We start from the raw sequence: 14,294 nt of genomic DNA on the forward strand, positions 1-14,294 counted from the left end.
CAGACTTCTCTCACTTGGGCTTACCAAAATATACTTCTAGTAAAAAAAATACACAGTTTTATACGCTATTGGATATCCGTCACTCAAAATGTCATAAATAAGTGTTTACGACATATTTTATACTATTATTATTATTAGTTTATTGGCAACCAACGACTTGCTTACTAATAAAATAAGACAGCCTAAGTACATATATGTTAATCTTAAGTACCCAAATTGTATAACGTGTATATTTAAGTACGCAATTTATTAACAAATCAATATAAATAAAAATACAAGTTTTTTTAACTAATATTTTTTTATGTAACTGCATTTTATATTTTACGATACAAAACATACACTGGATGTCTTTTTGCGCTTTTATTTCATTAGACCAATGACCGGACTTTGTCGTTACCGACATCATAAGACTGGTGGGACAAAACTAAAAACAATATTATTTACTAAAAAAAGCTTAAGGTGAAGACATTACTAGTTTAAAGGAAGTGAAATTGAGGAGGAGCGAGTTATTGATTGAGAAGGCACAAATGGCTTTGACGTTCGGGTTTGGATACCCGTACTTATACTGGCTGATACTGTTCAAACATGGCAAATATGCCAAGTTTATTGAGAGAAAAAAAGATCCTATGATTTTTAGCCGAATGAAACTCTTTTTTTATAAACGTAATAAATTTTCACAAATGGGTTTTATCATATTATATTTTGTATATTAAAAGCATTGTAATGCCACTTTAATATAAAAGTGGTATTACACAAAAAAGTGGTATGACATGGAAGATGATATTTTTTTTAACGATTTTAAGAACAACTTCTTTAAAAGAACTACACATTTCTTCGGGTATTAGCTACTTCAAACTTCAAATAATACTTGCAATTCAAACGGTAAATAAAAACATGCATATATACAGGTTTCAAGAATTAACTGGGCAGAATGGTGAACTTTACACAAGTGTATAAAGTGATGAAAAAGGCAACAAATGCCAGGTCGTAAGCCCTGGGATGCTAGGACTTCTATTTTCTTTCATAAAACAGGGAAGAATGGTACATGCTCCATATCAAGTTGAGACACCTTTTAAAAACAAACTTTTTCCAAGCATAAGAGGTTGGTCTCTTTTTTGGAGAGGCTCAGCGCAACTAAAATTATAAGACTGTATTAAGTAGAAATTTATAAAATTTTGTTAATAAATATAATTTTATTAAATGAATAAATTTAAACTTATGCTGGAATGAAATACAAACCCATAAAAAGTATCGAATACCATCCTAGGCAGGTAACCGAAGTAACAGTTATATTACCATTAATCACAACTCTAACGTTATAGATGTTGACGGCACAACACTCGAAATATTCTATCCTACTAACTCGTAACCGTTCTGGTCTCAAAAATGCAATACGGCCAAATAATAATACCGTAAAAAAATGTCTCCCATCGAACATAAGACCGGCAACACAAAGGAAGGAAAAATTCAAGTCCAATACTTGTGCGCTTACAAAGTTTACACATTAAGGGGATATTAATTATTTATTAAGAGTATATTCGCAATTTGTCCGCCTCCGTAGTGTAATGGTCAGCAAGCGCGGCTACCGTTCTGGAGGTCCCGGGTTCGATTCCCAAGGGGGGTAAAATAAATATAAGTGTTTTTTTCACTGTATTATTTATTCAATATTACCATGGACTGGTACCTGAAGCGGAGGGCTGATCACCTTTCCTTCATGTGTAAACGATCAAGATAACACTGCGTTTATATGACACAGTGCCCTATGCACCATTGGGGTGCGGATAAGGATTTTATTATTATTATTATTATGATTATATTCGCAAACACAAAATTCATTCCACTTTAGACCACAGGAGAAATATTAAAAAAATATTTTTATGTTTTTGTAACTCCTTACTTTTTAATAACTCTTTTTTTTCAAAACCATATAATTATTTCGAAGAAAAACTTAATTTTTTTCAATGCAAAAAAAGGTGTTGTAAGAAAAAAATTATTTGCGTAAAATGTTTTATTTTTTGTTTCGGCATTCACTTTATAAGATATGATGAAATTGTAAATGAAAAACACTTGTTTTTTACCACTTGAGTTATATTTATTTGTATTTAATATATATGCTTAAGTTTAGACATGAAGATGGAAGCATAGCTTCCGAAACAAGTCGTTAAAATTTTTTTTTTTTAAAACTCAAGTGGAAAAAAAGGTTTTTTTATACAATTACGTAAAATGTTACCTGGATTTAGATAAAATTAATTACCGACTTAACGAATATTGGGCCACAACAAATATTATCGGTTATTACACCCACGTGTGCATATTATGCAACCCTAATTTTAGTATCATTCTCTCCCCTAATATAATGTTTCAGTGCTGATAGAGATCAAAAAGCACACAGGCCTAATGTATCTAATTAAAACTAATAAATTTTTATATTATACGAGTACACATGTAGCCTTGTGCGGGGCTATCTACCATTTATATCACGCAGTCAAATACTGTAAATTAATGGGACGAGTATGTACAAATAAAGCATAATATTACTGATCAATAGCCAAACATTGATACTAGACAATTGTATCGCATTCTAAAAAACGCACGCATTAAAAACGTAATGTCGAATCGATTATGTAATACTAGGGTTTCAGAAATATTGTAAAAGTAACATGTTATGGAATCGTTAACAGTAGGTAAAATGTTTACCTACTGTTTATATTTGAGTGTGTCCAAATACTTGTTCACAAATCTGGATTATCTGACATCTCAGCATAGATGAAGAAGAATATGGAAGTTTGGGCATTTACAGGGCCTACGACCGTTATAGGGTGGTCACTTTACACACGTGTAACATTCACCAATTCCACCCATGATTGACAACCACACTTTGAAATATTTTGGAACTTCTAGATATATTGATTAAACTCGATATAGAGTTCTTGAACTCGATAGACTACACGACAGACATCTGTGGTGGGATGAGCCAAGCTTTTTATAAAGTTTATATAATATTTTTATTATTAAAAAGCTTGGCTTCTTCCATTTTTTTCTAGCAGTGGCAACTATTTTAAAGTCTATTATTTTTTAACTAATGACCTTTTGTTTGATAATGATTTTATGATTTTTTTCTATGTTATATAATTTATATGCCAAATAAACATTAGCCTGCTTTAGCTCAAATATTATCGATGTAAAAGTTCGTTCTTTCTTCATCTTAAATATAGAAATTTAGACATAACGTTGCATTTTACGTGGTTTTATATACTTTTACCGGTGACAGTAGTTTTAACCTGTAATAGGTACAAATATGTTTTTTTTAAACATGTTTTTTTACCGCGATGGCTTGTCATCTATTGATTGTAACAGCAACACGCTCAATACTAAAAACTGCGTATGGGAGAGAGCGAGATTCTTGACAGGTGGTCGGAATTACCGATATTTTCCATTGCATTGTTATTTCACAGAATTTTATATTTTATAGAAATTAAACATATTAAAAAAAAACTTTTGTTTATCATTTCCATTTAACTGTGGCTGAGTACAGCTAAAATTATAAATAAATAAAAAATGTATACCCTTTAAATAAGTATTATAAAGAAATTGCTTGGCCACTGTATCATCGTATAAATGAAATTCAAAATAAAAATAAAACATAATATTAAAATACATCATGTAAAATACATAATAAAAGACATCTGTAATTTTAACATTCCGGTATAAAAAAATATTTCCAGGTTTAAAGCTAATTCCAATTTGCATTAAACTGTGCATTGAATCTAGATGCTTCAAAGATTTAAATAAAATGTTGTATAATTTATTCGTTTTATCGGTTTATTGATTTGTTAAACTTGTTAATGTATTCAACTGGGCCCATTGAAAATCGAATAAAAAAAATTTAATGAAATTTGTGGAGAATCTGTATTTTTATTATAATTCATCAAATGTACACATCAGATCTCGTAGAGTAAAAATTATTAATATAAGTGTGTTTTATTTTATTAGAAGGGTATTTCATGATACATACTAATCAAAATTCCGAAGAAAAAAAATATAACCTTATATGAAAATGTATATTTTACTGTGTATTTTAGAAAATTCAGATTTTTTATATCGAAATTGTCCATATTTCAAAATGATTTTAAAATAATGTGCTCGAAATTCTTCCGTCGACTGAGATATCCCAGCAAAAAGCTGTGTAAATATAAAGTTCGTGAATTGTCACTAAAACAGGCAAAGGAGCAAACGTGAACTTTTTACGATTTTTTAAATGAACATTATATTGACGACCATTGCTTTATTTATTTATATTATTTGCATGCATTGCGTTCAAGTACCTATACAATTCATTTACTGCACTATATTACTAATATTTTACAGATATGTTTATATATATATATACACATACATTTATTATTAATTATAAAGTAATCAAAGTATTGTTATAACAAAGTTATCTAATAAGAGGAAGACATGTAAACGATTCGAATACAAATTGGTTGATAACCATATCAGTGAGTCATTCTAGCACAACAATATTTATTCAAATCTAGACATTGAACCGCAAAGAAAACAGTAGAGAGTTATTTTTAATGATACCGAAAACCATTAAATTACAGTATTCACTTAGATCAAGAATGGAATTTTATGTATAACGTACCCTATATAAACATTTACTGATATTAATTTTATTGTGCGCATTCGCAGTATTCGACACGGAACGACGATTTCTTCCTCATCAAAATATTCATTTAAGATGATGACTAACAAAAACTATTTTTATTTAACCATAACCTATATATGTTCTTAATCGGTTATTTCGATTAATAATAGAACATCATTAATCGGTGATGAGCATCTCTAGTTTTTACCACCGTATTAATTTAATAGAAGAAAGTTTCATTTTCCCATACATATGTATATGTAGTTACATATGCATGTGTTTGTTACACTATGACGCGTTTACTAAATCCTCGCTGGGCGCAGCTGACGCCGATGAGTCATTATAAAAAAATACTATAATATAACAAAACAAAAAAACTGTATATTATGATAGTAATGCGCCTTACTAATTTTAACAACATGACCACTAAGCACGAAATACTGACATTGAATTAGGGGGGATTAGGGAACACAGAATTCATTCACCGACTGACCACCGGAGAGGTCACATGTCTATTCACGCCCGATTTTTTTTAATTAATGTAAATTGGATATTTTATGTTTTTTGGAATATAATAATATTTATTTTTATTTTTTTATAACTCCTTACCTTTAAGTAACTCTTTACAGAACCATATAATTATATCGAAGAAAAACTTATTTTTTCATTGCAAGTGTTTTAAGAAAAATGAATTACGTAAAATGTTACCCGAATTTAGTTGTGACTTAACGAATACTTAATACAAATATAGTATAACAGCACTATAAACAAAACAAAAAAGTCCCTCTCCAAGCAAAAGAGCTCAGTCTCTTTTTTGGAGAGGCTTGGCGCAATTAAATTATAAGATTATATTAAGTAGAAAAATATAGAAATTGCATTGAATTGATTAAAAAGGTAATTATATTAAATAAATAAAATAAAATTTATATTTACCCATAACAGAAGGAATATTTTTAAAGAATTAGATTATAGGAGTTATTTTTCATATTATTCTCATCATATTCTTCTTTATCTTTGATGAGATGTCAAGAAATAATATATTGACTTGTTAAAAATTACTAACTGCATTGATGTTTATTTTCTTATCAAGCAAAAGTGAGTTAAATGGCCCTCCTGAACACTTTACGTTTTGTTAGTTAGTCACTTTCTCCTGTACGACTACGAAATGGACACATTGAAAGTTTGATATTGAAAATCTAGATTTTTACCCACATAAAATTAAAAATCATTTTATTTTGGGAAAGAAGATTTTATTGAGCAGAAACTCTTTCATTTATATGTGTGGTCCGAATCCTTAACTGGAATCACATACACGAGAGAAGAGTGAGTCCAGGTACTTGTTCACGAATCTGGATTAGCTCCTATTATAGGAGTCATTTTTTTATATTATTGTTTGACGTCAAAAATTAATATTGAAAATAACTCCTATAATAGGAGATTGCTATTGCTGAAATGACATTTTCATATTTACATATGAAAATGAAATTTCTACAGCTGATTACCGAATGATAGGACAATGGTGCGTTTGATCATATTATGGTGAAGTCTACTTCACATTATTCGGGAACGAAATTGGATTCCGTAATACAATTTTAGGTATTTGAAACATGCGTATATCCGAGTGAGTAGAGAACGCTTTATAAAATATGTATATTAGCTTAAAGCACCATATATTGAAATTCTTTTTAGTTTATAAAGGTGAAACATTTATTGTCGTATGTGAGATTCTTTGCAAACTCATGATTACAATACGGTTCACAAAATAAGTTGACAAACATCATTTGTATAAAAAATTGTAACAATAAAGTTATATTTTGTATTATTTTTTGACATCTAGACGTAGATGACGAGGCATATGGAAGTCTGAGCATTATACGGGGCTTACGATACTGATTGATTTTGTCACTCCACGGAATTAGCAAGCACATTGCAACTTTGCCAAACTAATATATTTCTTTTAACACTGTTTCGATATAGCGTAATATATTTTATGTGACTTGTGTATATTTTGATTTTTTTCTTGGCCATTAAATTTTTACTAGTTTTCAGGTTAATATTCTAACATTGATCACCGTGGAGCGTAGACGTTTCAACGTTAAAACATTGCGCGTAGGTAGGTAACTTACAAACGTTCACCTATATTTAGTGAGCTAGTCACTTCCCGCGGATTAAACTTTTATTGGCTCAGTTCTAAGAACAATAACACCGTCATGAATGAATCCATTCACCGTCCGGAGAAATAGGTGTCAGATCTATTCCTGACCTACAATACTACGATAGTACTAAAAAACAAAATTCGTTTGCACAAATTGCGATACTATTTTTTTAAAACGTCTGCACGGACGAAGATGTCTTTTAGCGCGTCACGGTCTACGGGCGGCGAGGGAAAAATATATTTATTTTATATAACTTTAGAATTGTTCAGAAAAAAATGTACATTGGAGGGCTTACTACTTAGAAGCAATATCTTCCAACCAATAAAAAACAGACTTGTGATATTGGTCAAATTGTTTGATACATTATAAATCTGTTTGCAATCAGAGGGTACAAATTGCTTGAACATAAAAAAAATCATAAATTACAAATTACCGCGGTATTAATAAAGTAAGTATTTTATTAATATTTATGAAAATTACAAATTGATGATAATAAGAAGGGCAAAAGAAGATGGGAGATTAGGGAAGGACTTGGAAGAAAAGGCTAAGGGATGAGGTTTGATGGACAATTAGAATTCTAATAATATATATTCTAGTAATATATCAGACGTTTCTTAAAAGAGAAGGTGCATTTTTTTACAAGGAGAGGTAATTCATTCCATAGTCTGGCCACTTGGACAGAGAAGTAATTGCTAAAGAATTATTGCTCTTTTGAAAATGATAAGTGGAAGCTCCTTTCTATTTTCTTTCTTTTTCATTTAACCTGACTTAGCCACAGAAAGCATGGCCGGGTTTTTATTGAATATTACTTTTTATTTTAAATCTCGCTTGAGCAGACGTGTGATATCTCCGGTGGAATGAATGCGACATAACGGATGCTGGGCCTTAAAGAAAATATGTGGGTATGAAATACATCGCAATGTGTATGTAGCCTAGTCATTTTAATAAGGTACATTTCAATATAGATCCTATAATATTATCTGCCTCAGAATCTTATGACGCAATCTCAACAATTTGCTGAATTTGACATATCGCTCACTGCTTTCAACAGCGTCATGTATAAAAAAATATTTTTCAGGAGATCGTTTTTAACGTTTGAATATAATAAAATGTATCAAAAATAAATATAAAGCTATTTTTTGAACTTTTTACTGTGCAACAGATCTTTTAAGGTAAAATCTGAAGGTTTTTTCTTCATTAGAAAAATATTTAGTAATTTTTTTTTTAAATACTTTTTCTTCAAAATGCAAAACAACACTTTCTGCCCTGTAGCGGGTTAATATTCAGTTAAAAATATGCCGCTTTGCTGGGATATAGTACATTTTCTGGGTATTCTGAAAACATGCGTAACTGAAAATGGAAGATTTTTTATTTATGACGTTGTTGAAAGGAGTGAGCGTTATTTGAAAATAAGCCGTGTTTTGAGATTCTAACCTTGGAATATTTACAATTATTACGTTAAAAGAAAACCCATTTTCTAACAACTCACATTGTTTCGCTTGGAAATGTCTTTTGGTTACGTTACTTGGGTATTTACTAAGAATCTCTGTAGGTTGAAACTTAATAAAAGTTGTGGAATTTAATAAAACAGTAAAATAAATACGAATTCTCCGCCCATAACTTCAGCTAAAGCATATAAGCCACTGAATTTTAATATTCCCCTCTTTATTTGATCATCATACTTGTGAAATTAGCTTACTTAAAGGTTGTAAAATTGAAATATAAGAAATTGTCAAAGAAAAACACTTGTATATGCATATTATTTTTTGACATCTCATCAAAGATGAAGAAGAATATGGAAGTCTGGGCATTAACGGGGTTGACGACCGTCATAAGCTGGTTAAAATGATCACTTTACACTCTCGTAACATTCACCAATTCTATCCATTATTGACCACACTACTCAAATTCTTGGAAGTTCTATATATGTGAACCAATTTTGAAACATTATTCTTGAATCACTAGAGACATCTATTGGTGAGATGGAAAGAAGCTTTTTATTGAGCAGAAACTCTTATATGAGTCCGAATCCTGGATTATAATCACACACATGAGAAACGCCAGAAAATATAATTTTCATTATTATTGCTTAAGCTTATAATTTGACCAGATAATTTATTTACAACATTTTGAGTGTGTCCAAATACTTGTTCAAAAAGTCTTGATTATCTCTAATTACAGGAGTTATTTACTTGTATTGCACTCAAATGGTAAAAAAACAAGTGCTTTTCTTTTACGATTTCATCATGTCTTACCACAAAGTGAATGCTAAAACAATAAATAAATAAATAGATATGAGAATGTGAACCGTTTTATTTATTTAAAAAGTTCATTAAAAAAAATACTAATTCTTGGTCTTGACTTTTTTTATTTTTAGCGTCTTACCCTAAAACGTAGATTTCGAAGTTACCCAGTTGCACGTTATTAATAACCTACGATAAACAAAGAATGGTAATTACTCCTTTACTCAAGATCAAATCCATTATTGTACCAGACTCATTTTATACTAGAAACTAGAACCAACGAAAAAATACTTCCTTATCCTTGTTAGTTTTTCAGGCTTAACAGTGAAAAAACTAAATCAGTTTTCTTTTTTCGGAATTTCTTTATTACTCTACAAAATCTATAGAGGCGTTGCACGGGAGAATGATGTTATTTCAACAGCTTAATATTTTTTTGTTATGATTTTTTGTAAGTATGTAAGTTTATAGATATAATTCTGACTTTACGACATCAAAAGAGGAATTGGCTGGCCCCAGAAAAGATGGGCCGATGACATTTTTCCCGTCGCGAATGGATTGCAATGGTTTAAGGCCCAGTATGCGTTAATTCGCAACTTAAGTTTCTCTAAATCCAGATAACATTTTTCGTAATTGATTTTTTTCTTACAACACCGTTTTGGCATTGAAAAATTAAGTTGTTTTTTTTTTAAATAATTATATGGTTTTGAAAAGAAAAGAGTTACTGAAAGATAAGGAGTTAAAAAATATTTATAAGAATATTTTTTAAATATAACTAACTAACTAACTAACCATCACGCCGCTTCCTCGCAGGGGTAGGCTGAGAGAATAGAGCGCCACACCACTCTGTCCTTGCAAACATTCTTCGCCTCTTCCACGTTCATGCATCTCCTCATGCATACCCGCCGATTGTTACGACTCCTAACCTGACCATTTTCAAGTATTTGGCATACCTGATCGTGCCAAGTTTTTCTCGGTCTTCCTCTGCTTCTTTTCCCGCTAACATTCGCCTCATAAATTTGTTTTACCGTTCTTTCCTCACTCATTCGTACTACATGTCCAAACCATCTCAGCACACCTTTCTTAATTTTATCGATAATGCTTATCTCAGCTTTGCATTCCTTCCTTATTTCACTATTCGTACATCTATCATACATCGTTTTGTCGCACATTCTTCTGAGAGATCGCATTTCGACTGCAAAAATTAATAAAAATTCTTTAAAAAAATCGAGTGTGCTACCTCTCTCCTTCGTTAAGCCTTAAAAGAGAGAATTCTGGAATAAAAGAAGAAGCGTCCTACAACTAGAAGTGGAGAAACAGCTGACAAAGAAGAGAAGGAGAAGAATGTTGATATGTTAAATAAAAGAGATCAATGATGAGGTACATTCCGACAGTTTGCATGTTGACTCGGGTAATGAACCCAGATACACGGTTCTCGATAAACGACGTTCTTATCTCGTCAAAGTCAATTGTTAGCGACAGGAAATAAAATGAATTCGATACACCACAATGTGTTTCCATAATGTGTTGCACGAGGACACCACAGTACAGTATTCAAAATAACCGAAAATTCATTACCGGGAAACGGGTAAAATCGAATATTAAATCATGAAAAAATTGAGCAGAAACATACGTTCTGCAACTTTTATTAATAATAATAATAATAAAACCCTTTTCCGCACCCCAATGGTGCATAGGGCACTGTGTCATATAAACGCGGTGTTATCATGATCGTTTTACTTATGAAGGAAAGGTGATCAGCCCTCCGCTTCAGGTACCAGTCCATGGTAATATTGAATAAATATTACAGTGAAAAAATCACTTATATTTATTTTTACCCCCCTTGGGAATCGAACCCGGTACCTCCAGAACGGTAGCCGAGCGTGCTGACCATTACACTACGGAGGCGGACAAAAATTTATTAATAACTTATTAATTTTTTAAGGAAATTTTAATAATATTAATAAATAACCACTCACCGAGATTTTATGTCTACCGGTTTCGAGACGTACCTGTCTCTTCGTCAGACCAATCACTAGGTACCACAGCATGCAAACAATACCACCCTTCACCACCATAGCACCTTTTACACACTTAAGACTACAGAAAATGTTTAACACGTGTGTAGTTTCTTTGTAGTTTTGTGTGGTTTTAAGTGTGTAAATGGTGCTATGGTGGTGAAGGGTGGTATTGTTTGCATGTTGTGGTAGTGATTGTCCTGTCGAAGAGACGGGTACTTCTCTAAGCCGGTAGACATAAAAACCTCGGTGAGTGGTTATATACTAATATTATTAACATTTTTGTAAAAAAAAATAGTAAAAAGACTAACCTCAAAGTAAATGCTTTAAATATTAATAATATTGAGAATATTTTATTAATAAAATGAAAATGTAAATCGCCGGACTGTACCTACTATTTTTTAAAATTCTTATCATTTATAAAGTTGGAGCCTAAGCAGGAGCATGACAAGTGGTGTTGCATAAGCCGTAGCTAGATTTCAGAGTCACTTGAATATTAGGTATTTCAAAAATATCAGTCTTCATGAAAAATTTGAATAATAATCCAAAAACGTTCTTTGGTCGTTTAAAACGGTTGAAAGAAAACATAACACATGACATGTTGGCCCAAAGTGCCAACCAATATTGGTCTGAAGGGCAAATAATATTTATTCAATGTGCTACCTCAGGTTGTCGATTGAAGCATATCACAAAACAAAAGTTTTCATGTAATTACTTACTAAAATCACATTGCATCATTTGAAAAAGAGAAGAAGAAATAAATTTCAAACGTATAGGGTCAATTCGTCTCCTTGATAAAGAAACTATTTAAATACAAAACCAATAAATATTTTACTTTTAACCATATATACGTAAGAGCATACTCATTTATGTACATTTCATATATTGTTGAAATGCGTTCCCTCAGACGAATGTGTGGAAAAATCGTTGTATGATAAAATAAAAAAATGAAGATATTAGAAAGGAATTGTAATTAATGGCTGAATAATTGAAAAGACTAATAATTTTTTTAAGGTGGTATAGACATGTGGAACGAATGGATAATGAGACAATGAATAAGAAAGTGTATTTGGCAAATATGAATGGGAGAATAGAACGAGGACGGCTAGAAAAAATAGGGACGACTTTTGGTAGTGTCTAATGTCTACGTAATCGAAAGGGAATGAATGACTTGATGTATGAACAATGCTAGGAGTGTATGTCAAGACATAAGAGTGTGGCGTTCCATCCTCTCTGCCTACCACAGCAACTTTTAGTTAATAGTTTTAACTTTAAATTGACTCGTAATTTATGCCGCCTCGGACCCCCATGCATGCGTACTCTTTATTGCACTGCTGTAAATTTCACGAAATTTTAGGGAAACCATAAGAAATAAACTCAACGATTTGTCTTCCCACAAATATCTTAATAATACGTAATAACATATATAACCATATTAACGCCCAATAAAAACTAATTTATATGTACTTATTATTATTTATATGTACATATTTAGTTGTACAAAAGTGATAAATAATTTATCGGAAATTCGGGTAATTGTAACATTATTTATTATAAAATTAAATTAATTTATCAGAAAAACCGGTTTCCCTAAACCGGTAATGCATGCCCTATTACATGGGTAAATGAAGTGCAATCGATACCAACACTGACATTAGAGACAAAACGTACGATCGTTCACATTTTGATCTGAATTATCATTGTGAATGATAATTCACACCGAATTACCAATAATTACTGAACATATAATCATTATAAAATACATGCATCAAAAAAACTTATTTTTACTCAATATTATCCTAGATAAAATAAGTGCATTGGACCTCGCATTGCAATTAAGGAAATTGCAGTACATTTTATGTCCTGAATGTTAAATTCCTCTGCAGATATAAATGGCAAACGAAATTTTGTAAACAGTTATAAATTTAAATAATATACAGATAAATTGAGAAGAAATATATCGTAAAATTTGATTTTTTATTTGGTTATTTAGAACAATAACATAAAAAATTAACTATTTAAAATTCAAATTAAAATTTAAAAACGTTTTATTCAGTAGTTTAGTACAGTAATTTAGAAAGTCATCTTTTTACATGGGATTGATAAATAAATATGACCAATGAATGCAACAGTTTTCTGTATATAATACCTTATTTAACTGATTATTTATTAAATGTTTTGTATTTAAATATAATATTTATATTTAAAAATACATTAATATCTATTAACTTTATGTTTACGGATAGTATATGTATATTATATTAATTTTCCATCGAACATCACTGTATGTAAACAAACATTTGGTATGAAAGTAGAAAAAAGTGCATATTACTCACATTTATTTGTTTTGTTTTTGTTTTTCACTTGTGTTCAACGGTACAAAGTAAACATAAAACAGTCACCGGTGAATAATATTCATAATAATTGATAATAACAACAGTTTGATGCACTGACGCGACGCGCGGCCGCTTCGCAAGTCGAGCGAAGAATACTCCCGGCTGATTGACACTCGGCTCGGAGTGCGGCGGAACTAGGAACATATTCCTCCGCTGCATACGGAAAATTGATTTTTCTGGCATGCCGAGCGACGCAGCGCCGCGCTAGTCTCGTGAACTTGTTCAACATAGCAGCGAACTTTCGGTTTGCGTCTCGGATGAAAACAAAAAGATGTCGGCTTATTGTACTTATCGCGAATGCCGATAGATGTCGTGATCAGAAAAATTAATCCATCCACTTTTTTTTTAATATATATTATTTTAAAGAAATAGAGGTATTTATCGTGTGCTTACTCCGACGTATATTTCTGCAATTTATTATTAAAGTTGAAACAATAGAAATTGATAAAAATGTAATTAATAATAATCCTCGAAACCCCAACTGTTCACCACATCATACTCCCTTCTTTTTCCTTATTATCAATATAAACAAATTAAATATGTACAAGCGAAGATTAAGCTTTTTATTAATAAGAAACTTTTCATTTGTATGTGAGGTCCGATTCCTGGATTTTATTTACAACTTAACGATAAACGCTAGAAAAATAACTCCGAATTGAGGTTAATCAAGATTTGTGAACCAGTATTTGGACACACTCAAAATGTTGTATCTAAGCATTCGCATGTCAGCAATTTCTGGTTCCCTAAAGTAGGTTTTATACATGATCCATCATATGGAGTCACAATTCATTATAAATTCGTATATACTATAGACACACATATCCATGGTATAT

The 14,294-nt window shown here is 31.0% G+C and overlaps 1 protein-coding gene across 1 annotated transcript in view; it reads right to left on the bottom strand.

Moving 5' to 3' along the window:
• Positions 1 to 13,630, bottom strand: part of pico (ras-associated and pleckstrin homology domains-containing protein pico) — a 150,325-nt gene extending 136,695 nt beyond the window's left edge. The window contains exon 1 of the mRNA XM_088266059.1: positions 13,402 to 13,630. The gene's annotated coding sequence lies outside the window, so the exon portion shown is untranslated. The remainder of the gene's footprint in view (positions 1 to 13,401) is intronic.
• Between the last annotated feature and the right edge of the window lie 664 nt (positions 13,631 to 14,294).

The sequence above is a fragment of the Brachycentrus maculatus genome, unplaced genomic scaffold (genome assembly GCF_059751285.1).
Source record: "Brachycentrus maculatus isolate JH-2025_06_01 unplaced genomic scaffold, ASM5975128v1 h1tg000261l, whole genome shotgun sequence".
Lineage (NCBI taxonomy): Eukaryota > Metazoa > Arthropoda > Insecta > Trichoptera > Brachycentridae > Brachycentrus > Brachycentrus maculatus.